The sequence below is a fragment of the Kogia breviceps genome, chromosome 14 (assembly GCF_026419965.1).
Source record: "Kogia breviceps isolate mKogBre1 chromosome 14, mKogBre1 haplotype 1, whole genome shotgun sequence".
In the NCBI taxonomy this organism is placed as follows: Eukaryota; Metazoa; Chordata; class Mammalia; order Artiodactyla; family Physeteridae; genus Kogia; species Kogia breviceps.
Window position 1 is genome coordinate 18,004,163 of NC_081323.1, and position 26,724 is coordinate 18,030,886.

Here is a 26,724-nt window from a genome sequence, read left to right on the forward strand (position 1 = left end):
GGCAAATGGGAGAGGATGTGAGAAGAGCATGGCTACCTCCTCACTGTGGAAGGAAATCAGTCTCCCAGCTAACAGGTGGAGATGCCATCCACTACACTTATTTTTGCAGTGAGAGGTCCCATAACACTCAATTTTCGGCCAAGGATTTACTGGCTGCTACCTGTCAGCTTTAACCTGACTTCACCATTTGATCGATTTTTTTTTTTTTTTTTTTTTTTTTTTTTTTTGCTGTTGAGTTGTATGAGTTATTTATATAGTTTGGCTATTATTCACTCATCAGACATAAAACATATGTCTAAAATATATGCAACTATTTTCTCCCATTCCACAGTGTTGCCTTTTCCTTTTGTTGATTGTTTCTTTTGCTGTGCAGAAGTTTTCTAGTTTGATGTAGCTCCACTTATTGATTTTTGCTTTTGTTGCTTGTGCTCTTGGTGTCACACCCAAAATAATCGTTGCCAAGACCAATGTCAAGGAGCTTTTCCCTGTTTTCTTCTAGCGGTTTTATGTTTTCAGGTCTTGTTTAAGTCTTAATCCATTTTGAGTTAATTTTTGCCTGGCTTCACCATTTGAAGCCACTCCCTTCTTGCCCATTTGTTAATCAACCTTTGAATGCCTCCCCTTCCCCCTCTACCCACACACATCCCCTTTGTCCTTCCAGACCTAACTAAGGGTCACCTATTTCTGAAGATATCTGATCAGTATCTTAGCAACCTGGGGCACTTAGAACAACTCCAGAGGGCACCATTCACATGGAGTTCAATACACACTATCTTCCTTCTCTGAAATTCTTTGACTTTGGGAATGATGCCATTTAGCACTTACTTGCTACATGCTTCCTGCCTTATCTTCTTAAAAGAGTAAGTTCTAGGGGCTTCCCTGGTGGCGCAGTGGTTGAGAATCCGCCTGCGGATGCAGGGGATACGGGTTTGTGCCCCGGTCCGGGAAGATCCCACATGCCGCGGAGCGGCTGGGCCCGTGAGCCATGGCCGCTGAGCCTGCGCGTCCGGAGCCTGTGCCCCGCAACGGGAGAGGCCACAACAGTGAGAGGCCCGCGTACCACAAAAAAAAAAAAAAAAAAAAAAAAAAAAAAAAGAGTAAGTTCTGGCAACTTACCTTACCTGTTGGTATGTCTTCCATAAATATACAGAGCAGACAGTTTCTTTGTTCACTAGTTGTATGGATGAGCAAGTGTGATGTCTGGGATAAGTACTAGTGCAGCTATGCCAGGCCAATAATGCATGTTGAGCTCTGTGGACACAGCACCTTGACAACAGAGCCACCGTGGTGGCTTTGCAATCCATAGCACTGCAGGATGAGAAATGCAAAAGAGACTGGATTCTGGAGGATTCAACCGTATGTATGTAACTCACAAGAGCCAAATGCTATTTTATTAATTTCCACTGGGAAATGCAACTACCAAAAAAAGGAATACTTTTATGTTAGTTGGCCAACACTTTCTGTTTCCTATTGAAAAGTTTTTTAAATGAAAAAATTATCACAAAATTATTTTCCATTGACCCCACTATGTGCACGATGGACGATGTTGCTTTGCTGTATTTTCTCTCGCGCAGGCTCAGCGGCCATGGCTCACGGGCCCAGCCTCTCCGCGGCACGTGGGATCTTCCCAGACCGGGGCACGAACCCGTGTCCCCTACATCGGCAGGCGGATTCTCAACCACTGCGCCACCAGGGAAGCCCAATGTATTTTCTCTCTTCTTTATGATCACTCTACCATGTATTGGTTATAGGTTCTATGTTAAAGAGAACAATACAACCTACTTGGTAAGGCTGATGACAGATTAAATGAGAGAATGCATGTCAGGTGCTTAACTCAGCAGAGCACATAGCAAAGTGCTTGATAAATGCTCATTTGTTTCCTATGGATTCCAAAGTTTTGAGAACGATTTTCTATTATTTGTATAGGCAAGAGCAGCTTCCAGTTTAGCCCTATAATAGCATATATCAGACAGCTCCTATTTGCCTCTCCATGGCTCGTCTCTAACCTCTGTCAGCCCCTTTTGTGACGTCTGTGGTCCTATCAAGAGGCTCCCTTGCCCTCTGGCTACTGGTTGGGTTTGGACAATGGGAAGCACCTGCAGGAATTGGGAGGGAGGGATACCAGTGAGGAAAGGGCATTTCTTTTCCCAGGTCCCTCTGTGCAGAGAGCTTAAACTGACCACGTCATACCTACTGTCAGGCAACCCTCTCCCAACAACCCTCTCTGTCTACAGCTGTGGTGACCAGTCTCTCCTTCCTTCTTCCTCCCAATTCCCCCATCCCCCTCTCCCTTTCTAACCCCAGGATACCGCCTATTCTTTCTGATTTCTCTACACTTTGCCCACACCTTTGGAATGAATTCTTTTCTTAAACGCTCTTCAAATTACCCAGTTAGAGTGGGCTTTTGGCTTCCCACTAAGACCTGACTGATACTTAACACAGAATTTCCCAAAACTTTTGCTGCCAACAGAATCCTTAGTGTCTCCATAATTTTTTCATGGGAGCACTAGGCTAACAGGAATACCTAACAATTGTTTATTTTTCAGGTCCAAACAATTTAGCAAGATTTATGTCCTAACATAACTAAGTTAATAGCTAATTTTTTTAATAATGTACATAAACTGATAGAAAAAATACTAATTTTTACTTCATTCTCAAATAACTACTTAGTAATGGAATGTGTGTACCTGTTGAGCGCTGCACAACTTCTCAAACTTTGGAATGAGACTGGACGCCACCATCCTCACTGCTCATTATACACAGTATTTGATTTTTATCACAGCAACTGAAAACCCAGCTTTGCAAAGATATGATGTCATCAAAAGGAATGTAGTACGATCTACCGTTGAAACTGTGGATTACCTTGAGCTGATCCTTAGCCTGATGTCCAGAGGACGTCAAGTTTCCCTCAAAGCATTTGAAATATCCCGAGGTACCCTCTTGAGTTTATCGTGGTGCTCTGCGGTATCTTGGTGTACAGTTTGGGAACCATGGTCATAGCATCATTCTCACTCTCTTGGATTCTTGTTTGCTTTTTGAGTAGGAAAAAAAGAGAAAGAGTTGTGGGCAGCTTAACAGGGACTGAATCTGGGAATCTATCTCAGCAGGAAAAAAAGGAAGAGGTTGCAAACAGCTGGATTAGGATCATCAGTATAAAGGATCAACTCCATGACCCCATCCATTAACTTTGACTTCTCCTAATCCTCCTGCATCTGACTTTGGCTCTACTCCTGAGAGTAACCCCTCCCCCACCATTTGGGGCCGGTAAGGTCCTCTCCTCTATCTGCAGAGAAGCCTGAAACGGCTGCAGCCCCATCCTTCCTCTGCATTCCCTGCCTCCTGATGAGAAAAACCAAGCAACAATTTGGCTCTCATAGTCACTGTCCTGAAATTTATTTTTCTCTCGGTCTCTTATCTCCTCTGTTCCTTCATGTTGCAGCCAACATGGCCAGAGATGAAAGTTTCTGTCATTATTTTCCCTACATAACAAATCAGAGAGCTGCTTTATCCCATTCCTTGATTGCCTCTGTTTCAAGACTCATTGTTTCTAACTAGCAGAGGCACATACGAATTTCCTCTTTGTGTCTCTTCTCTTCCATTCCCTGCAAACGCTTAGCCATTTATTCATTTTTATCAACACAAACATTGGTAACACTTCGAAATAATCGGCTCCACTATGATAGCTCATTTATTATTCATTGCAATAATCTTCAACTCACTCCACATCAATAAAGCGGAAAGGGAATCAGCTCAGCCCTCCCACGTGTGGGCTGGGTGTGCGCACTCAGGGCTGCCACGGGAAGCCCTCTGTCCACAGCACAGTCAGGATGCCCAGACCCTGCCTTGGATTTTGTGCCTCCAGGTGCGTTTGGAAAGCAGAATGAAATCAACCAGGTGATTTGAGGTTCATGACAAACCTCTCCATAGATTCCCTGCTGTTTCCTCTAACATGAGGCTGAAAAGAAAGGTGGGTTTTATGTCAAACAGCCTGAGTTTGAACTCCAGCTGTGCTGTTCATTAGTGGTGGACTATAACCAAATGACTTAACCTTTCCGCGTCTTCGTTTCTTCATCTGCAAAATGCAGCTATTGCTACCTACCTCCAAGCCTTGTTAACGATTAAATGGACTAGGTGGACTGCATGATGCTGGCATATGGTAGGTGTGTTACTATCATTGGAGCCATGAGTCTATCCACACACTGCATCCAGCTTGCAGGCTTCCCAGTGATGGATAGAGGCAGCGAAGTGGTTGTGCGTGTGGACTTTCAAGCCAGAGATCGGGTTTATTGGGACATTTCCTCACTTCTCGGGTCAGTGACCTTGTACAAGTTTCTTAAACCTCTCTAAGCTTCTATAGAAAGAGGTTGAGAATAGCCCTCCTGTGTCAAGTTTGTTATGAGGATTAAATGTCTTAGTGCCTTGGAAGTAGTAACACATTGCCTGGGGCGCACTACATACATAGCAAGTGTTCAATGAGCTGTTTTTACAAACACTGGTAATATTTGCCAAGACTCCAGGCCACACTGGTCTGGTTGTAAAAATGGGTAACAATCTCACCACCTGGCGTATTTCTCTTGCTTTGACTGTATGCACTACCAAAGGATATTTAAGCCCTCAAGGTCTCCTCTGTATTGGGGGTGTTCCTGGGAATTACATACAGTCATCTAGGCTGCCTTCTCCCTCAGTTCTGTCTCTCGCTGCAGAGCAGGGTCTGCTGTAGAGACGTCCAAGGCTGGCAAAGCCACTGACACTGACCTCAGCCCTTGGCTTAGAAGCCACACTGTGGCAGAGCCAGGGTGTATGGAAGGTACTCTACAAGGCTAAAGCCACCAGCATAGTACTTTCCACACATGGGATGGGGGCCTCCTGTGCCCTGACCACCAGGCCACAGGCCCCTGAGAGACCCATCCCTTGCTCCCAGCATCTCGCAGGATTAAGGTGAGGCTTCCCCGTTAGAGCTTGCCCGTGCTCTGTTTACTCTTCGGCCCCTACCTCTGTTGGGTTGTGCTAACTCCCTGCTAATGTGCCCCGCCCCTCCCCAAAACATGGGTTTCTATACGAGCAGGACAGACTGCCAGGGTGAGGCACTGGAGAACACAGAGGGGAAGAAGAACTCGAAACCAGGACAAGGGAGATCACCACAGGACAGGCATTGACTCACTTCACAGGAGCCCACAGCCCCCGCTCTGGCCAGCCTTGCTGGGGTAGGCAGAGGACACCCTGGACGCCTCACAAGCCATTCCCATGTTAAGGTTGACCAAACCTAGCAGGTGTTTTTGTTAAAAAGAGAAAGAACTGCAGTTTCCTTGGTCCCGTTAGGAGATTTGAAGGAAGGGATGTGTATTTGTTATCTATTGCTGTAACAAATTACCTGAATACTCAGCAGCTCAAAATAACAAAAACATACTGTCTTACAGTTCCTGTGGGTCAAGAGTCAGGACATGGCCTAGCTGGGTCCTCTTTTCAGGTCCTCTCACAATTGGGCTGCAATCAAACTGCCCACCAGATCATGGCTCACTCATCTGAAGGCTCAAGTGTAGAAGGAACCACTTCCAGGCTCACTCACCTGGCTGCTGGCTGGAGGCATCCCTCAGTTCCTTGAACATGGGCTTGTCCACAGGATGGGACATGGTAGCTTACTTCCCTCGGAGCAAGCAAGAGAAAGCAAGCACCCAAGACAAAAGCCACAGCCTTTTTTTTTTTAACATGTATAATTTACTGGGATTTCTTCTTTTATCCTTCACATATGTAATAAGTGGTGATATTACCTACTCCACAGAGTTGTGCATGAGAAATAAACAAGGTAACTTGAGTGACGAGCTTAGCACATCATAGGTGTTCAATAATGGTTACCTCCGGACTTCCCTGGCAGTCCAGTGGTTAAGATTCTGTGCTTCCTCTGCAGGGGGCACGGGCTCGATCCCTGGTCAGGGAACTAAAACCCTGCATGCCACATGGCGCAACCAAAACAATGATAATAATAATGGTTAACTCAATTCCCTTTCCCTAGACACAGGAGGCCTGGCCAGTGAGTCCAATTCTAGGCAAAATAGCTGGTTGTTGCCAACCCTAAAGGCTTCTATTTCCCTACGGCACAGTCTTTTTATAGCATAACCGAAGTGACACGCCATGCCTTTTGCCACATTCTGTTTATGAGAAGTGAGTCAGTGGGTCAGTAGATCCGGCCCACACTCAGCAGGAGGGAGTCACACAAGAACGTGAACACCAGGAAGCAGAGCTCCTCAGGCACCACCTTGAAGGCTGCCTCCCATAAGGATGGTCTACAAAGAGACCAGAAAACGAGAGCCAATCAGACGCTTTCTCTAGGTGGCCCCATGAAAGAAAAGCAGAATCACACAGAAAGGACACCTGAAGGGAGTTTTTTTGTAGGGAGCAGGAGTGACCTCTAAGACTTCTCAAAGTCCCAACGATAAGTCCCTGATCAGCCAGGACGCTGGCCTCAGAGAAATCTCAGTTCAAATACCAGCCCTGCCACTCCCTAGCCGTGAGCTCTTGGCCATGTTACTTAACCTCTTTTCAGCTTTAATTTCCTCCTCCAAAAAATGGGACTCGGCATAGAGCCTGCCTCATTGGATTGCTGTTAAGATGAAATAGACACGCTCATGAAGAGACGGGCACAGCACCCCGCACAGAGAAAATATGTAGTGAATAATAATTACTAACGAGCTTCACAAGCAGGAAATTGTTCATTTTGCCTCCCAGATATCTACCCTCCATCACAAGAAGGCAACTTGTAGGGTCGGGGTGTTGTGGCCACTGGAAAAAAAATCTCTCCTCAACCAAAATTTAATCTGGTGGCCCCTGGCTCCTAAACGAGCTTCTTAAGAGACTGACTCGTATGGGTTCCCCACCTGCCCACGGGGAAATAAAAGATAGGTGTCTTACTCAGCCTGGGCTGCCGTAACAAAGTACCACAGGCTGGGTGGCTTGAAAAATAGAAATTTATTTTCGACCCGTTCTGGACACAAGAACTCTGAGATCAAGGTATTGGCAGGTTTGATCTCTTCTGAGGTTTCTCTCCTTGCCTTGTAGGTGTGTCTTCATCTGTTCTTCCCTTTGAGCTTATTTGTGTCTTAATCTCCTCTTATAAAGACACCAGTCAATGGATTAGGACCCACCTTCATGAACCACATTTTAACTTAATCACCTCTTGAAAGGCCCTATCTCCAAACCTAATCACATTTGGAGGTACTAGCGGTCAGGACTTCAACATATGAATCTAGGATTCATATGTTGAATCCCAGATTATAACAATGGGCAAAGCATTTCAAGGTGTGGAGTCCCTGGAGATCACTGCCTTGCTGCAGAATCCCATGCAATGTTGGCCTGCCTGACTCTGTTGCATAAACACAGGACTTGTTCACCTGCCACGGGGATCTCACCTCCACCCTGCCACCGAGGCCCTGGCTATCAACAGCTGTGTCTCCAGTTCTCTCCATTACGTGGTCAGCACTCACATTAGGAACAGCGGGAGAAATGCCTGAAGAGCCTCACAGGAGGATGTGCGAAAAACCATCATCCCCTACCTGATGTGACACTGGTCTACATTCCTCTGCCAGGCCTTCCCAGGAGCAGAGAGCACTCCAGGGACAGCAGGTTTGGGACAGACATGGTTTGAATAAGGGAGGTGTCTCAGAGGGTGCAGGGCAAGGCCCCCTGACCACCACCATCTCTACAGGGGGTGAGGAGGTGGCCTCGCCGTGCCCAGGGTGGAGAGGAGGGACAGGCAGGCCCCACAGAACTGGGCCTCTTAGGCCATGATGATGCTCTCATCAGTGGGGGGTTAGAAATTGGACATGATTGCTGCAGTAATTATAATTATGCTGACCTTTGAACAGAGAGCTGGGAGAGGATTTTATAATAAAGCACTGATGAGGCTGAACAAGGAATGAAGAGCTCAGAGAGAAACTTGAAGAGGGTGGGCAGGCCTCTGTGTATGTGTGCCTGTGTGTCTCTGTGTCTCTGTGTGTGTGTGTGTGAGTGTGTGTGTGTGTGTGTGTGTGTGTGTGTGTGTGTGTGTGTGTCTGGGAGATGGTGTTAACAGGTCTGCTTCTTGCCCAAGTACATTTCTCCCACAGAGCCCGCCCTTCAAAGAACAGAGACAGGAGCTCACCAGAGATGTAGCCTAGAGCCTCACAGCACTCCCTGACGAGGAACAGGACGCCCAGCCTGGTGAGATTTGCTGGGACTGTCAGCCTCGCGCCAGGGCCTCAGGCTAAACAAACTCAAGAGGAAGAAGAAAAACATTGATATACTTACCGTGCAGCAGCGCTATTGTGCTTTAACACACTCCAGCTCGGTTTGATCCTCATAACAACCTATGAGGAAGAGGCAAGCCCATTTTACAGGTAGGAAAATGAAGTGCAGAAAGGTTAAGTTACTTGCCCAGAGCTATATCACTAGTAAGAAGCAGTACTGGGATTTGAAGCCAGGCAGCGTGGCTTGAAGGCTTGACGTTTCCACCATCTTAGACTATACTGCTTTCCTTGACTGAGAAACAAGAATGAGTTAGGAATCATGGCAGGTGGAGATCAGGAAACCAGCGATTGGATTCCACAAGCCCTCCAGGGCCACAAGGAGGGGTCTGGGGCAGGACTTCAAATTGCCAGAGGTGGCAGCTGCTGAAGAAGAGGGGTGGGGGAGGCTTGGAGGGTGAGCTAGAATGAGGGCCCCAAATGGGCTCCCCAGTCCCCCTCTTTGGCCCATTCACAGGTGTTTCCACCTTCAAGTATATGCCCTCTCCTCTGCTCTGCCCTGGCCCTGGCTTAGCCAGACTTTACTTCCTTTATTCTCAGGGCAGGGCTGCTGGTTATAGCCCCATAGCTTATGTACTGCTCCAAACGGTGCCATTCACATCATAGTTTATGTTGTACCAGTCAACCCTGCTCAGAAGAAAAAGCTGACTGGGGTTGGAGGGTCCCTCAGGAGAAGTCCATTAGCCCTTGCATCAGAGGACCATTTTACCTGTTATACCACAGGGTAAAAAGCAGAGAAATAATCAGGCTTGGTTGACACTCTCAAATGTTGTATAAAAAAGTTATTCATGAATTTATTCAGCCAACACATTTATCAAGCCCCTATTATGTGCCTAAACACAAGGGAGACCCAAATGGCACAATTCTCACCCTCATGGAGCTTGCTAGAACTCCTCATGGAGCAGGTGAAACTGACATCAGACAATTACGTGAATAAATGCAGAATTACAACTGTAGTTAAGGGCAAAGATGGAGGGTTACACTGTAAAATGAGAGCCTGGAAGAGAGAGCTCTGTCCTAGTCAGGGGAGTAAGGGAAGGCCTCTCTAAAGCAGTGACACTTAGGTCAAGGTCTGAAGAATGAAGGGGGTCAAGGGAGAAAGATACCACCAAGCAAATGTAAAGTGTGTTCCAAGGTTCTATGGCTAGAGGGAGTGTATCAGTTAGCCATTGCTGTGGAACAAATCACCCACAAAGCACAAATGTTGAAAAACATAAGCAGTGATATTGCTCATGGGTCTATGGGTCAGTTGGGCTTGCTCATGTGTCTGCTGTCCACTGCAGGTCATGGAGGTGACTCTGCTGATCTTGATTGGGCTCTCTGACAAGCACAGTGTCAGCTGGCTATAGACTAGTCTAGAATGACTTCAGCCCAGACAATTGGGTGGGCTTTCATCCACCTTCCACATGGTCTTTCATCCTGCAGCAAGCTCACCCAGGATTAGAGTTAGGCAAAAGGGGTGAATCTTACCAGTGCAGGGTTAGATGCCATCTTCATTTTAAATTTTGATGCTTTGTTCAACACAGATTTATTGTATCCATTTTTATTTTCTTCAAATATTCTCTATATTGATTACTGACACTTTTGTGCATTCTTGTACACTCTTCTGGACACTCTTGTACATTTTGCCCCTCACCCTCGTCCGAGCCCTGAAAGAGGGACAATGCTCAGCAGCTACACGGAGGAAGGCAATTATCTCCACTTGAACAGACCCAGCAATTTTCTAGGGGAGGCAAAGCCTGAGGTGTCAGGAGGAAATGGGTAAATGGACAAGGCAGGGCTCAGCATACCAGGCAAAGGGAAGAGTGTTTGCCAAGATTCAGAGACGTGAAACAGCTGAGTCATAAGCTGTGGGGTAAAAAGGTACTGAGCAATTGATTTTGAAAAGGGAGGTAGAGACCAATTAGCCAAGGCCTCACATGCCCAACTGGCCAGCTCAAACTCTGCCCTGTGTGATTGGGAGGGACAGAGTCTTTGAAGCAGTGAGACGATATCATCAGTGGATTCAATTTATTTAACAAATAAGCACTCTGTGCCAAGTGCTGTTCTAAGCACATTACAGACATTAACTCATTTAATCATTGCAACAACCCTACAAGGTAGGTCCACCTAGCAGATGAGGAAATGGAGGCACGGAGCGGGCTTGTCCAAGTTGCCACAGTTAATAAGGGGCAGATACAGGATTTCAACTCAGATAGCCTGTCTCTGGAGTTCCCATTCTTTTTTTTTTTTTTTTTTTTTTTTTGCTGTAAGCGGGTCTCTCACTGTTGTGGCCTCTCCCGTTGCGGAGCACAGGCTCAGCGGCCATGGCTCACGGGCCCAGCCTCTCCACAGCATGTGGGATCCTCCCGGACCGGGACACGAACCCGTGTCCCCCACATCGGCAGGCGGACTCTCAACCACTGCACCACCAGGGAAGCCCTGGAGTTCCCATTCTTAACCACTACACTTTACTACTTCTCTGCCCACTCCTATTTTAGAGAGTTTGATTTGGCCAAAGTATGGATGAACAGGAAGATAGAAATTTAGGGGGCTGGGGGATGAAATGCTGGAGGAGACTGGTGAAGAAGCTGCTTTAGTTGTCCTGGAGGAAGATGTAAGTGACCTGAACTAGGCAGAGACATCATGCAAGAACTCTAGATGTGTCAACCTCATAGACAAGGGAGAGGCCCAGGGTGATGGCTCAAAGTGGAAAGGCAGGCTGGGAGCCAGCCTTCGGTGGATGGAGCCTGGATGGGGTCAGGGGGAGGATGGTGAATGGTGCATGAAAGATGACAGCACAGGGAGTGCCAGATTGCCACGGTAAGGGCTTCAAAGCAAAGGGGCATTTTCCGTCGAAAGGAAGAGCCTGGTTCGCAAGTGGCAGTAGGAAACAAGGATATTATTGATGTTGCCCCCTGTGACAATGGAAAGCATGGTCTGTGAGAGAAAGAACCCCCTCCACTCAAGCAGGCAGCAAGAGCTGCTGCATCCTGGGGAAGAGCCAGGGTCTTGAAAGGCAGGAGACAGACAGAGCATCCTGCAAAGCAAAGAGGGTTTTGCTACGGAAAGGGAAAAGGAGAGCCAGTAATGGGTCATGATGCTCCATAGGAGAATGCAGGGGAAATACAAATGCCCATTAGCCCCAACTCAACCAGATGACCAGTGTGCTGGCCCAGCACCAGGCTGGACGGCAGGCACAGGTGACAAAGAGTGGAAGGGCCTTAAAGCTTTTTTAGTCAACACTGCTCATTGTATAGATGAGGTGTTTAGCTCACCTCTGCAGGCCAAGAGTTGTTTACTGCAAACACAAAACTCTGCCCAAAGGCTTTTCTCCAGCTGCAGAAGAGTCAATGCCCCCAGAAATTTCCCTCTATCAATGATGGCCTGGAAGTTGGGGAATAAATAACCCAGCTTCCTCGCCCCTTGGGGGAGATAACTGAGGTGTGTCTTCCCCAATATTTCTCAGCAGAATTGTGCCCCAGTTGCTCCGAGGGTAAGCTGCTTGATATTACACTTCATTAAATTCCTACCTCTTTCCTGGTTTACTTTCCCAATCCTTACTGGGGCTTCTGGTGATCACCTCCCAAATAAACTATTTGCACTCAAATCTTTGTCCCTGGGTCTGCTTCAAGGGATATCTAAGACGGGGATGCTAGGGCCCAGAGAGCGGAAGAGATTTGCCATTGGTCACACAGCTTCTCGGTGCAGAGCCATGGCCCAAAGCTAGGTCTACCAACTCCAAGTCCATGAAGGCAGAGATTAAAAGCACAAAATATCTAATCACAAAGGTCTAAATTCAATCACCTGTGTAGATTACATTATTGTCCTTTCTTTAGCTTCCCTGTAAGAGAATTAAATATCTCTCCCTATTGTCACTAACTGCAGTACTTCCCTGTGGGAGAAGTAAACTTCTCTGCCCCATTGAAAGAAGGTTTGACCATGGACCTCCTTGGCCAATGAAATCTGAGAAGAAGTAATATATGCCAATGCTGAACAGAAATCTTAACAACTATGGCTGGCTATATCAGCTTTCTTGCTTTTTTTCCCTCCACCATGATAATAGCATGTCCCAAATAGGGGCTACTCTTTCAGTCTAGATCCTGGAATATAGATGGATAGAATAGGGCAGCTAGTCTATGAGTGGTATAAGATAGGAGTGAAAAAAAACTTTAATTATTTTAAACCACTGAGATTTTAGGCTCATTTGTCACCACAACATAACAAAAAGCTGACTAATACATTCACCACATATTGGCTATATTACCCAAAGCAAGTAACGAAAACTCTGTGAGCCTTAGTTTCTTCCTCTATTAAAAATCAGACAAACTTTGTTATAAAGCAGAAACTAATACACCACTGTAAAGCAATTATACTCCAATAAAGATGTTAAAAATAATAATAATAATAATAAGACTAATAATAATAGTATCAGGCTTCCCTGGTGGCGCAGTGGTTAAGAATCTGCCTACCAATGCAAGGGACATGGGTTCAAGCCCTGGTCCGGGAAGATCCCACATGCTGTGGAGCAACTAAGTCCCTGTGCCACAACTACTGAGCCTGCGCTCTAGAGGCTGCGAGCCACAACTACTGAAGCAGTGCGCCTACAGCCCGTGCTCTGCAACAAGAGAAGCCACCGCAATGAGAAGCCTCACACTGCAACGAAGAGTAGCCCCCGCTGGCTGCAGCTAGAGAAAGCCCACACTCAGCAACAAAGACCCAATGCAGCCAAAATTAAATAAGTGAAATAAATAAATTTTAAAAAATAATAATGGTATCTACTTAATAGGATTTTTGTGGGAATTACATGAGATAATGTATGAGAACACTTAGTATGGTATCTAGTACAGAGCAAGCATCCAATAAATGTTAACTAATATTATTATCATTGTCATGATCATTATTATTATTATATTTTTCTCTACCCCACAGAGAGACTTCTTCAGAAAGCAAGTTCTCCTTGGGACTTCCCTGGTGGTCCAGTGGTTAGGACTCTGCACTTCCACTGCGAGGGGCATGGGTTTGATCCCTGGTCAGGGAACTAAGATCCTGCATGCTGTGTGGTGTGGCAAAACAGAAAGAAAGAAAGTTCTCCAGAGAAAATATGTTGTTCCTGGAGGGCTCGTCCCGGCTTGTTAGTAAAAGGTACTTACTTTCCCCTCCAACTGTCCTGCTCAGAGTGTGTTGCCCTCACCACAGTGTGAAGAGAAGTGCCAAGTGAGGTGCTTGCCCACGTCCCAGCAGGCCTGCACATGGAAACCCATAGCACTTAATGAATACCCATGGAGAGGTCCAGATTAGCCCTGGTTTATTACTCCAAAATGGCAGGGAGTCAGTTATCCATGAGCTATGGCCTCTCCCTGTTGCCATTACAACTTATTTATGAGGCAATTTGCACAGTGTCATGCTGGCTGGCCATTATGCTGCTGTCTGCTAACCACTAGGAGGGTTGCTGAACACAGAGACAAAATGGTCCTCCCCCTGCCTCTGCTTTGCTAGTGAAAATGAGCCAGTGGTTCTCCCCCAGTGTGGCACGTTTGCTCTTCATGGAAGAGAACTCCTTCTCCACCACCAGCCCAGCAACTCAGAACACAGTTGGGGCTTTGTGATGAAAGGCCAGCCTAGAAGAGGCTGCTGGGAAAGCAGCAGAGAAGTTGGGTTGCAGGGAGGTTTTTTTGTTTCTTTTTTTAAATTTTACTCATGAATGATTATTATTCTTTTTTTTTTTTGGCTGCATTGGGTCTTCGTTGCTGCGTGCGGGCTTTCTCTAGTTGCAGCGAGTGGGGGCTACTCTTCGTTGCGGCACACAGGCTTCTCATTGCAGTGGCTTCTCTTGTTGCGGAGTGCAGACTCTAGGCACGCAGGCTTCAGTAGTTGTGGCGTGTGGGCTCTAGGTGCATGGGCTTCAGTAGTTGTGGCGCATGGGCTTAGTTGCTCCATGGCATGTGGGAATCTTCCCAGACCAGGGATCGAACCCGTATCCCCTGCATTGGCAGGCGGATTCTTAACCACTGTGCCACCAGGGAAGTCCTGCAGAAGTTATTTTAATAAGCACGATGGAAAGACGGTTTGCAGGCTGCCATGACACAGACACCCCTCCAACTATTCTCATAGGAAAATGACATAATCTTGGGAAGTGTTTTGCACGTGGCTCGGCACATAGAAAACTCTCAATAAGCTTTGTTGTTGTCATGGTTATGACCTGCATCCCAGCTGGTTCCCATCACCTTGGGCATCATGCTCTATAGTCACTGGTCATTTGATGCTACTACAACTTCGGCCCATGGATGCAGAAGCTTTTGATTCTAGGTACATGGGCATCATCAACTGTACAGAGGATCCTCCTACAAACAGGTTAGGACCTAAGAGACAGTTTCAGAGTCTGCATGTTTACACCAAAGGGACACTATATCCACAATGCTGTCTACTGCTGACAAATTGTTAGCTTTGAAGTTTAACCTCATATCTTTGAAGTTCTTGAGTAGAATGGCTTCTGTGTTCCAATGGCTACTGCAAATTCTGTCCCTAATTATACTGTGGCTCCATGCAATGGGACTCCACACTCCCTGTCAGCAGAAGGGGGTTAATAGATCTCCACATTTTAAGCATGAAAAAGAATCTATTTGAGCTGAACGTCACCTGACTCCAGTGCCCTTTCTTCCATGGGTACTTCCTCTCTGTCATTCTCAAAACATCCCACCTCTGCAAGGACTGGCCCCCTAGGGTTTTATTCATGAATTATTTCATTCTACATCACACAGCTACTGAACACAACCTTGGGTCATTATTTCTTGTTCCTTTTCCCCCATAACATCTTCTAGGTCTGAATATTCCCCATTCAATTTCAGTGGAATAAAGATACTGGTTATTAACAATAATAGCTGAAATTGATTGTTTGCCTAGTGCCAGGTACCCTATAAGGGGCTTGCACACCTCTCTCTTTTAATCTTCATGATCACCTGGTAGGGTCTGTACCATCATATTTCTTATCCAATAGATAAGACGAGAGAGGTTAAGTAACTTGCCCAAGGTCACACGGCACATAGGTAGGAGAATCTGAGGTCTGAATCCTGGTAGTCTGATTTCAGAGTGGAAGCTTGTAGCAGTTTCTGTAGGTGCCTCACTCATGTTTCCTTGAGCCTCACCATTTCAGGACACATCAACCAACTTCTGTCTCTTGGGTCCACCAGCAAAGCAGACTAAAAATGCGTGTACCAGCTAGTGACAAATGGGAGTTGGTGTATAAATATCTCAGCTCCCTCTTCCTTTGTGGGGCACAACTCTGAAGTGTGTTTCTCTTCTGGCTCCCAGGGTTCCTCAGAGGAATTAATCTTCATTTGCCCACAGTGATAATTGGCTTGAAAATGCCTGAAGATGTACAGGTTTCCTTCTCTTCCCTGTCTCGCTTCCCAGGGTTTCCTACCAGTGTTTCCTGGAATCCAATTCCAAATGGAGCTCTTGCTTTCCAATCTGTGTCTCAGAGTTGGCTTCTAGGGAAACCCAAACTAAGACAATGATCTTTTCCCAAATCAACTCAATTCATTCATTTCCCTTTTCTTAGAACTGAAATTCTTTCCTCATTGAAGCTACAAAATTCCTGAGCAGTTTTTAGGAATTCTGTTCTCATTCCACCCATAACTGTCCACATAGTTAAGGGGCAGCTGGTGCGTAAAGGTGGTTTAATCTGCCTCATGCATGCAGAGTGACTATTCTACATCTTGATTGACCAAAATCACCAGTGCCACAACTAGAAACATTTTCAAACATGCCATCTGGCTCCTGTATGGCTGAGTCTCATTCAAACGAATCCAAACTACAAGTGATTCCCATAATTATGACTCCCAAGTGTTCACTTTTCTGAAGCAGCTAATCTTTGTTTTACATCAACAAGAAGATGATGGGTTTGCTGACAATCCCAGTCACTAGATAATGAAGGCGGGATTGAAGACGATCGGATAGGATCTGATTAAACTGTGGAATTTCCACCAAGGAGGAGAAGTTGAGAGGAAGCAATCTTTGCTACCTTCAGTGAAAACCAGTCTCAAACACCACAGGTCTTCCCAGAAGGAGAAAAACTTTATCCTCAGCAGAGCGCTGCCCTTCATAACCCTTCCCACCTCATGCCTGTCCTGAACCCAATAGCTTCTACCATCGCGGGCAGCCAAGACCTGAGTAAGTTACTTCACTTTTCTGAGCCTCCGTTTCCTCACGGAGAAATGGGAGTAACACTACCAACCTCATTCATTCAACAACTTCTTATTGAATGTCTACCATGTGCCAGACATTTGGAAGGACCAAAAAGAGAGTAGGTATGTACACACATACTTAGCACACAGTGAGCACTCAATAACCTTTAACTAAAATTATTAATTATCACTGTTACTTTATTTGATCCTCAAAACAAAACTATACTGAGACTGCTCTTATCTCCATTTCATAGATGAATAAACCAAGGCTAAGAGAGGATCCATGAACTTGACTAGGGTTGCATGGCCACAATTTGTACCCAGATCTTCTGATTTTAAGACCAGGTATACTTTCACAGCTCAGTGTCTTGGGGGTCCCTGGACCATTTTAAAAAATACTCCCTGGGCTTCCCTGTTGCCACAGTGGTTAAGAATCCGCCTGCCAATGCAGGCGACACAGGTTCGAGCCCTGGTCCGGGAAGATCTCACAAGCCGCAGAGCAACTAAGCCCGTGTGCCACAACTACTGAGCCTGCTCTCTAGAGCCCATGAGCTACAACTACTGAGCCCACATGCCACAGCTACTGAAGCCCGCACACCCTAGAGCCCATACTCTGCAACAAGAGAAGCCATTGCAATGAGAAGCCCGCTCACTGCAACGAAGAGTAGCCCCCACTCACCACAACTAGAGAAAGCCCGTGCGCAGCAACAAAGACCCAATGCAGCCTAAAATAAATAAATAAATAAAATAAACTTATTTTAAAAAATACTCCCTAAGGGAGTAGAGTGTAGACCAGAGGTCAGCAAATGTTTTCTGTAAAGGTTCAGATAGTAAATACTTGAGGCTTTGGAGCCATTCTGTCTCTGTTGTACCTACTCAACTCTGTCGCTATAGCACACAAGCAGCCATAACATAATGTAAACGGATGAGCATGACTGTGTTCAAATAAAACTTTATTTACAAAACCCGGCTGTGGGCAGGAAATCACCTGGCAACCTCTGATGTGGACGAAAAAGCCTGAGCTTTGGAGCTGGGCAATCCTAGTTTCAAATCCCAGCTCAGACAATACTAATGCATCCTCAGGCTACCTAAACGTCCTAAGCTGTGCTTAGTCAGGCTTTCTAGTCATTAGTCAAAGGGGAATCATAATATTTAGTTTGTAGAGTTTGTTAAAGGTTCAGGGTAAAGCTTTGGTGCTTAAACCCTCCTAGTCATTCCTCTTTCCCTCTGGGATTCTGCTGAGGAACCAGTCACTTGAGGATCTGTGGACAGATAAGAAACAGAGTCTCAGCTTTATTAATGGCCAGGCACTTGCACAGTGAACAAAAGCAAGGGTCTCTAGGAGAGCACAGACAAGTCCCGAGGTCTGAGTGAGACCTCCTATTTCTCGACCCCAAATCTAAATCTTGGGATAGGCATGCTCACCTATGGGAAGAAAGCCATGTGGCAAGGTCATCAGAGCAGACCCAGAGCCCATGGACCCCACCAGCCATGTGGGCCTAGATGGCCAGTCTCTACTTCCCAGTGGCAGGAGGAGCAGAGATCTGGCTCATGGAAACTCAGTGACCTCAATCACTGGCAAGATGTGAGCCAATACACATTAAGCTCTGGACAATTGGGTTGCCAACCATACAGGGGGTACAGAGGGGTCTGGAAGCCCCCTGTGTGGCCAGGGGAGCAGTGTGGGGCATTCCCTCCTTCGGGCATGGTTATAAGGACCTACCATGGCACCTGGCACAGAGAAGGCACCTTGGGGTTAGTCTCCTGGAAGCAGAGCCTGAGACAGGGATTCAGATGCACACGATGCATTGAGGGAATGCTCTCAGGAGAAACCAGCAATGGAGGGAGGGAAGGAGAGGGGCCCAGGAAGGATGGGGTTTGGGATAAAGTCTAGCCTTAGCCTGATCCACAGGGGCCTCTGGAGTATAAGTTACACTGCATTGTTGACCTGGTTTGGGGCCAGGGGCTGACATTTTGGAAACCTGGGACCTTTTACAGACAGAAGTTCTCACTAAATAAGCACTCTCTTCTCTTCCTCCCCACCTTCCTGCAACAGGTTCACCAGCAAATGACGACAGAATGACCTTAGTCAGAAACAGAAGATTTCTCAGATACAGCTTTATCTTCACCCATGCATCACTGGTTGCCAGTCCAATGAGAGTTTGAAGAAGGGAGATCAAAGTCTAGGCTTTTGGGAGTTCCCTGGTGGCCTAGTGGTTAGGATTCCACGCTTTCACTGCCATGGCCTGGGTTCAATCCCTGGTTGGGGAACTGAGATCCCACAAGACACAGGGCACTGCCAAAAAAAAAAAAGTCTAGGCGCTCACAGGTCTTTCACAATCAATGAATGGGGGATTTGCAACCTGAGTTTGTGGAACACTTCAAACCAGTAGATCCACTGGTTTTCACTGGTCTCATCCTACCCTTACCCCAAACCTCATGCCCCCTGTTATAGAGGATCTAGTGAACCATTTTGTCAACCTGAGGAAGTGTTGTCAGGTTCCCCAGGAGCTAGAAAAGATGTGTTTTGCAACCGGGGCGGGGTGGGGGGAGGAAAGAAACAAGAAATAGAGATTCTGCCTTGTGCTTGAGAAATATGAGTGTTTATGTGCATCCTAACTGAAATTGGCTCAGTTGCCATATGAACACACTTAAAGAGGCTGTTCTAGACACCAAGACTAAACTAAAGCCTCTTTCAAAACACTATGCACACGGGCTTCCCTGGTGGCGCAGTGGTTGAGAATCCGCCTGCCAATGCAGGAGACACGGGTTCGTGCCCTGGTCCGGGAAGATCCCACATGCCGCGGAGCGACTAAGACCGTGAGCCATGGCTGCTAGGCCTGCGCGTCCGGAGCCTGTGCTTCGCAAAGGGAGAGGCCACAACAGTGAGAGGCCCGCATACCGCAAAAAAAAAAAAAAAAAAAAAAAAAAAAAACTCGCTAAAAACACTATGCATTATGCAGGCTCCTGACACAATCATTTAAATACAATTATTAAATAGTCATTTCTGGTGGTTTATATTCCAATCAATTCCACAAATATTCATCAAGCACCCGCTGTGTGCCCAGCACTGTGCAATAGTCTAGAATTCAAAGATGAATGAGTAAGAGGTCAGAGGCTGCTGGGGGAAACTGATGCATAAAAAAGCACATAGAATACAACACAGCTGGCTGTTGCAGAGGCAGGCACATAGAGAGAGGGGAGCTGTTGTTTTTGCACAAGAAGTTCATCTCCTTGGGGGCTGCTGATGGGGGGCTGGATCTAAAAGGAGAAGCAGGTCACAGGAAAAGAAGGGTGCTCTAATAGCACAGAGGCAAGAAAGGGCATAGTCTAGAAGGGTGAGTAATTTGACATGGCTGAAGTATCACCAATGTGGGAAGGGGGGAAGGAGACGATTATTATCACCAGCCAGGCCCCAGCATGAATGTCACCTCCTCAAAGAGGCCTTTCCTGACCAGTCTCCTAAAATATTGTTATTTCCTATGGCCTCTCCCTGTTTTGCTTTCTTTGTAGCACTTAACACTCTCTAAAGTTACCTTAATTACTGGTTTATTTGTTTGCATTCTCCCCAACCAGAATATAAATCGCTTATAAGAGCAGGGCCTCTGTCTTATTCATTGTTGTGTCTCCAGCTCTTAGAACAGGGCCTAGTGGTACTCAAGACACAATGTTTTTAAATGAACATTGATTTAAATCAATTGAGACGAATAAATCAATGAATGGGGGATTTGCAACCTGAGTTTGTGGAACACTTCAAACCAGTAGATCCACTTTATATGTGTTAGTTCAAATAACACGAGCTGCAATAACAAATAAACTCGACACCTTTAGTATCTTCACCCAATAGAAAGTGTTCTTGTAGGTGGTCTTCCTCTACCTACTGATCAAGGACCCAAGCACCTTCCATTTTGTGGCCTCACCATGTCCCAGGGCCTCGATGTCCTTTGTTTCCAGCCAGTGGAAGCAGAAAGAGAGCCTTGGCTCAGAAGTGCAACACATCACTACCAGTTACATCTCTTTGGGAAGAACTAGTCCTATGGCCCCATTTGGAAGCAAGTGAAGCTGAGCTAAGGAATCTCTGGCTGGACAGGCACCTCTCAGTGACAACACCACACTGTGGGAAGGGGAGAATGAGTTGATGGTGGATAAACAGTGGTGTTGGCCTCAACAGCCCTGGGCTCAGAAAGGCGAAGTTATTTATCCTAGAGCATGCCACTTACACATGGTGTGACTGTCCCTTCAGTTTAAGAAGTGGCCAAGTCCCTCCCGTCCCTTAGCTCTCACCTTATGCTAATTTTCCAAGCACTGGGGTCAGAAGGTGACATTTCTTGACCTTGCCCTAAGATGCTAAAGAAATTTCTTATCAGAATTCTGTAGCCCCTACAAGCAGAGGTTCATTTGTCATGTTCCAGGGGCAAATACAGATCAAGTTTTTGAGCTAAAGGGTCAAGAAAGGAATGTGCTAGGATTTTGCCATGAGTGGAGAGAAGAAGCCAACAGGTGCAGAGGACAGGATGCTAAAGCAGAAGAGGGAGTTTGCTTCCATCCACAGCAACCCGCTAATTATAATAACAACAACATTGCCAGCAATGACTGGCAATGACTTAGCATTTTCTGTAGGCCGGGCACTGATCCAAGTGCGTTCTAATCATTCTTTCATTTAATCTTCAGAAAACCTAATATGATAGCTACTGTTATTCTCATTTTTGCAGATAAAGAAACTGAGGCTCAGGGACTTCCCTGGCGGTCCAGTGGTTAGGGCTCCAAGCTTATGCTGCAGGGGGCACAGGTTCGATCCCTGGTCGGGGAACTAGGATCCCACATGCCACATGGTGTGGTCAAAAAAAAAAAAAACAAAAAAAAAAAACTGAGGCTCAGAGAGGCTAAGCAACTAGCCAAAGGAGACCCAGCCAGTCAATACAAGAGGTGGGATTTGAGGAGTTTGGTGCCAGAGCCTAAACTTTTCAGCATCTCATTCAGTGGTCTCTGCAGTTAGTGGGGCTGGTGGCCAAGGCTAAAACGTAGACCACGGAAGAGGTGTGGTCCAGCAAAGGTTGTCATCTTCGGTGGTGGCCTACCATCTTTTCTCCGGAAGGCACCTGGGGGAGGTGGAACTCTGTTGGCTCCGAGGAGTCAGAGTGGCCTCTTTGCTCTACCAGGAGAATGAGGCATCTCTAAGCCTTGGGGTACCTCCTGGATCACAGCAGGGCTTGCTCCACCTGCCCTAACATCCCTGCTTTGACTCTGATACATGAACATTTTTTTCTTTGCCCTCCGTGCAACAAACTGAGCTGCACTTCTAAGCCAAACAGTGCCACGTACATTCAAATTACAGTCCTCACTTATGATTATTCGGGCCTCTTAAGTAACCAGTCATCGTGACTTTGAATGAGTTTAATTATCAGGGTACCTCAGTGCATAAATAACTATACACACCCTGTTAGCCAGGCTGACAGCTCTAATTAGCTCCAGCAGTCTGGTCTCATCTGGTAAAAACCATTGGAATTTGGTCCTGACACTTTACATTGCATTGTCAGGACGATTGTAAGGGTTCACCCAGTGGAACTGCAAATCCCCAAGCCTGGACCTTTTCTGGAAAGACTCAAGTCACTTCTCTACAAAGGTCAACTTGATTAAAAGCAAAAAGAGATGATAATTTTAAAAAAAAACAACAACTTCAAAGAGAGCATCCATTTTAGGAGTGCTTTCAGACACAGCATCTCACTTAATCCACTCGGTGACTGTAGAGGTATCACCCTCCTACTCAGTGCTAGAAGGATAATCAATATTACTGAATAAATGGAGATTCATAGATGAGGAAACTGAGGCTCAGAAGCCTGTCCAAGCTGACGCTGTTAGTCTGGGGCAAAGCCTGGCTCTTGATTTCAGATCTGCCAACTCAATTATCAGATGGAGAATCTGGGACCAGTGAGGCAGCCAGCATCCCCACCCTAGCTCATCCTCCCAGACCTATGTCCACCAACCTTGAACAACAGCTCCTGGCACCCAGGTCCTTCCAGATCCATCTTCTGCCCTGGGGTCTGGAGCAAACCTGAGGACCACCCAGCCACAGACCGCAGCAGCAGTGGGTGGTCAAAAGTCCAGACACAGGTCCTAGCACATACCAGAGCCTCTTCTCACTTTTCTCTTTGACCGAAACCTCGTCCCCCAAGGCTCAGAGGGTAAGAGTCTCTCCAGCTATCTGCCTCCTTCCATGCCACGTTACCAAGAGTTTCTTGACTTTTTTTAATCCAAGGACTACTTCGGCAATCTGTTGAAGTCTATGAATTGCTTCTCAGAATATTTTTAAGTGTGTAAAATAAAACACAACGGATTACAAAGGAAATGAAAGCTAGTAAAATACAGTTATCATTGTGTTTTTAAAACGTGATATGGAGACTTCCCTGGTGGCGCAGTGGTTAAGAATCCACCTGCCAGTGCAGGGGACACGGGTTCGTGCCCTGGTCTGGGAAGATCCCACATGCCACGGAGCAACTAAGCCCCTGTGCCACAACTACTGAGCCTGTGTTCTAGAGCCCGCGAGCCACAACTACTGAAGCCCGTGCTCCGCCACAAGAGAAGCCACTGCAATGAGAGAAGCCTGCCCACCGCATCGAAGAGTAGCCCCTGCTCGCTGCAGCTAGAGAAAGCCTGCGTACAGCAATGATGACCCAACACAGCCAAAAATTAAAAAATTAATTAATTAATTTTTAAAAATGTGATATGGGAATATATTAATGAATTAAACAGAGGAGCTATCTGAGGATCTAATAACTTTCATAACTTCAAAGTAGTGATGAACATGAATGATGTTTGAGATCTCTGCAATAACTACAATGTGAAATAAAATAAAAATATCGGTGATTTTCATTGGTAACGAAGTCACAGATACTGCTAATACTAATATAGTTTGTTATCTATGTTTAATAATTGAAGAAAACGGCAAATTTCAATTAGATGTTAGTCAAAATAAAAATATATTTTCCTAAGTTCACAGACTCCCAGAATTCTATCTAAGACCCTTCAGTGGACCCCACGTTAAGAATCCCTGCTCTAATCCCAGACTGAATCACCCCATTGTAAAAGGAAGGAGAGAAGAACTTTCTAAGTCAGCATCCTTGACCTCGGCTTCCCGGAACCTGCATCCATCCTCGCAGGCTCCTTGAGCCTCATCATCCCAGTACCCTGCACCCACTTGTCCATTGAGGCTATTTCCTAGAACCATGATTTCATACGTGCCATTAGTTTTATTCCTTCTTTTATCACATCCCTTCTTACTAACTTTTTTCTTTATTTGTACAAAACCACACCCCACAGTTCTTTCCAGCCTCCAGCCCACATCACCCCTTTTTATAGCATCTTCACTTGTGTAAAGTGCATATCACACTTTACACAGTCACAATACACATTGGCAAGAGGACGCCAGCCCCCACTCATTTACAGAAGCCACCTCAAGTCCCAAGCTGGGGCAGCCTCTACTGTATGACACCCATCACTGCCCCAACTGGGGGAGAACCAGCTACTGCCTTGGAGGTACCCTGTAACATACTACGAAGACCAGCCCTTTCTCCCTGAGCTGACCTTACACTGTGGTGAGATGCATGGACTCTGTGTGAACATCAATGTGATGCTCACGTAGGACTGTGACAGATTCTCTTCAATTAAGTAAGAGTATGTGTTCATACACTGGCCTAGGAACACTTCAAAATGAAAGGAAGCCAACAGGAAGTGCGTTGGAGAATTAAACAATCATTAGGCCAAGCGTGTGCAAAAGAGGAAACAGAGTTGCCTCTAATCCCTGAAGACACACCTTCCCTAACCCAACCCTGGCCTCCAACCCGCCCTGTAGGAAGGGACTTGCTCTCTTGCCAAAGCTCTGTCCTCTCAAGTGTAGACTGAAAACTTTGGAAATTATCTGAGCACATGCTGGAGGGGTCTCAGTTCCTTTTGCCATTTGCATTTGGGATTGAGCAAGGAGTGGCATTTATTGGATCCACTCATGAGTTCTCTTGACTTTTTGCAATTTGGTATCAAAGAAATGGTTAAGATCCACACCTCTTGTTCCCAATATTTCCAGATGGGCATGCAAAATAGCCAGTGCCTCTCATTGTTGCTGTTGCTGTTTGTTTTGAGGATGTTCAAAGTTGTACAAACAGTGGTTGTTTTTTAATTAGGGAACTCTTCAAACCATCAAAACTTTATAACAATGGGCAGGAGGAAGATAAGATCTCAAACTGCTGTGTGCATTGTTTCCAGAACCACCAAAAAAAAAAAAAAAAAAACCAGCTACCCTCTAGTGTTTTAAGTGTCTAACATGTGGTTTCTCCTATAATCCTCACAACAAACTATGAGATAAATGGTATTTTATCCTCATTTGACAGTTAAGAAAATGAACTCAGGGAAGGGAAGTAAAAACTTAAGCTCACACAGCTAATAAGCAGCAGAGCTGGGATATGAACTCAGGCACTCTTGTTCTAGCCTGTGTGCTCACAACCACATAGATGTATAACATGATAGAAGAAACCCTTCATTTAGGAGTCAAAGCACCCAAGCTTTAGCTGTAGCTCTACCAGGAGTTAAAGTATCTAAGCTGTATCACTGGTTCTGCCACACACTTGCTGTGTGACCATGGGTAGGTCACTCCCCCTCTCTGAGTCCCATCCTGCCTTATTGTATCGAAGAGTATAACACTCATCCTATATTGTGAGGCAGGGAGTAGATGTTAGCAGGCAATGAGAGCCTTGCTGAAGGTCAGGAAGGATGTGGGGGAAACTAGGGGATGCTGAGATCTGTGGCATCGTGGAAGGCAGAGAAAAATTCTAATACAAAAAGAGATTTTTTAAAAAGCAGGGTGCTGACAAACCTCTCTGAAACGTACTCCACGAAATACAGGTGCACCTTAGCCTCACCTTATCTTCATGTTCATGGAAGTAGAGAGGAAGTGGGGTGCTGATAGCCCTATTGCCACTTGCCCACTTAGACCCAAATACCTTAGAGAATTCACCAAACACTTGGTGCACCCTCCTTGAAAAATGATGCTGGTTACCCACGCAGATAGCTGTGGTGGTGTGGACTTCTATTGCACACCAATTTGCATCTGGGGTGGGTCCTCAGGTTCCAGGATGCAAGAAGGACCACCCAGAAATGAGCCGAAGCTGCTACTATCAGAGGACCAAGATGCAGGAAAAAGATGAAGGAAAACAGCCTTGCTAGATCTCTCCCAACTGACTAGTCCTTTAGGGGAAAAATTAAGCTGGATGCCTATCTCACTCTTTACACCAAAATAGAATCCAGACGAATCAAAGATGTAAACATAAAAAGGATATGCAGAAGAATACCATAAGGACATTTAGGCAAATAGTTTTATAGTTCCAGAATGGTGAGGACAATTTTTTAAACATCAAGTCAAGAATAGAAACCAAACAGGAAAGACTGACAGATTGTACTACATAAAAATATAAACCTTCTGTTTGACCAATAAATAAACTTGGAAAAATATTTTCAACATATGTTACAGACAAAAGGTTACCATTACTCATAGAGACAGAGAACTTTACCAAAAAGTAAGGGAAAAAATGAACATCACCAAAAGAAAAATGAGTTAGCATATGACCTAGAAATTCCATTGCTAGGTATATATCCAAGAGAAATGAAAACATATGTCCACACTAAAACTTGTACATGAATGCTCATAGCAGGATCATTTATAACAGCCAAAAAGTAGAAACAACCCAAATGGCTATATATAAAATGGGATATATGCATGCAGTGGAATATTGTTCAACAACAAAATGAAATGAAGTACTGTTTCTTCATGAATACAACATGGATGAACCTTGCAAGCATTCTAGGTAAAAAAAAGCCAATCACAGAAGACCACATCTTGTATCATTCCATTTATATGAAATATCCAGAATAGGCAAATCAATAGAGACAGAAAGTAGATTAGTGATTACATGAGGTTCAGAGGATTGGGGAAAATGGAGAGTGACTGCTAACTGGGGTGTAAAATTTCTTTTTGGGATCAGGAAAGTATTCTAAAATTGATTGTGGTGATGGTTACACAATTCTCTGAATACACTAAAACCCATCAAGTTGTAGTCTTTAAATGGGTGGATTATATAGTATGTGAATTACATCTCAAAAAAGCTGTTATATTTTTATAATTTTTAAAAAATATTTATTTATTTATTTATTTTGTCATGCTGGGTCTTAGTTGAGGCATGCAGGATCTTTATTGCAGCATGCAGGGTCTTTAGCTACGACATGTGGACTTCTTAGTT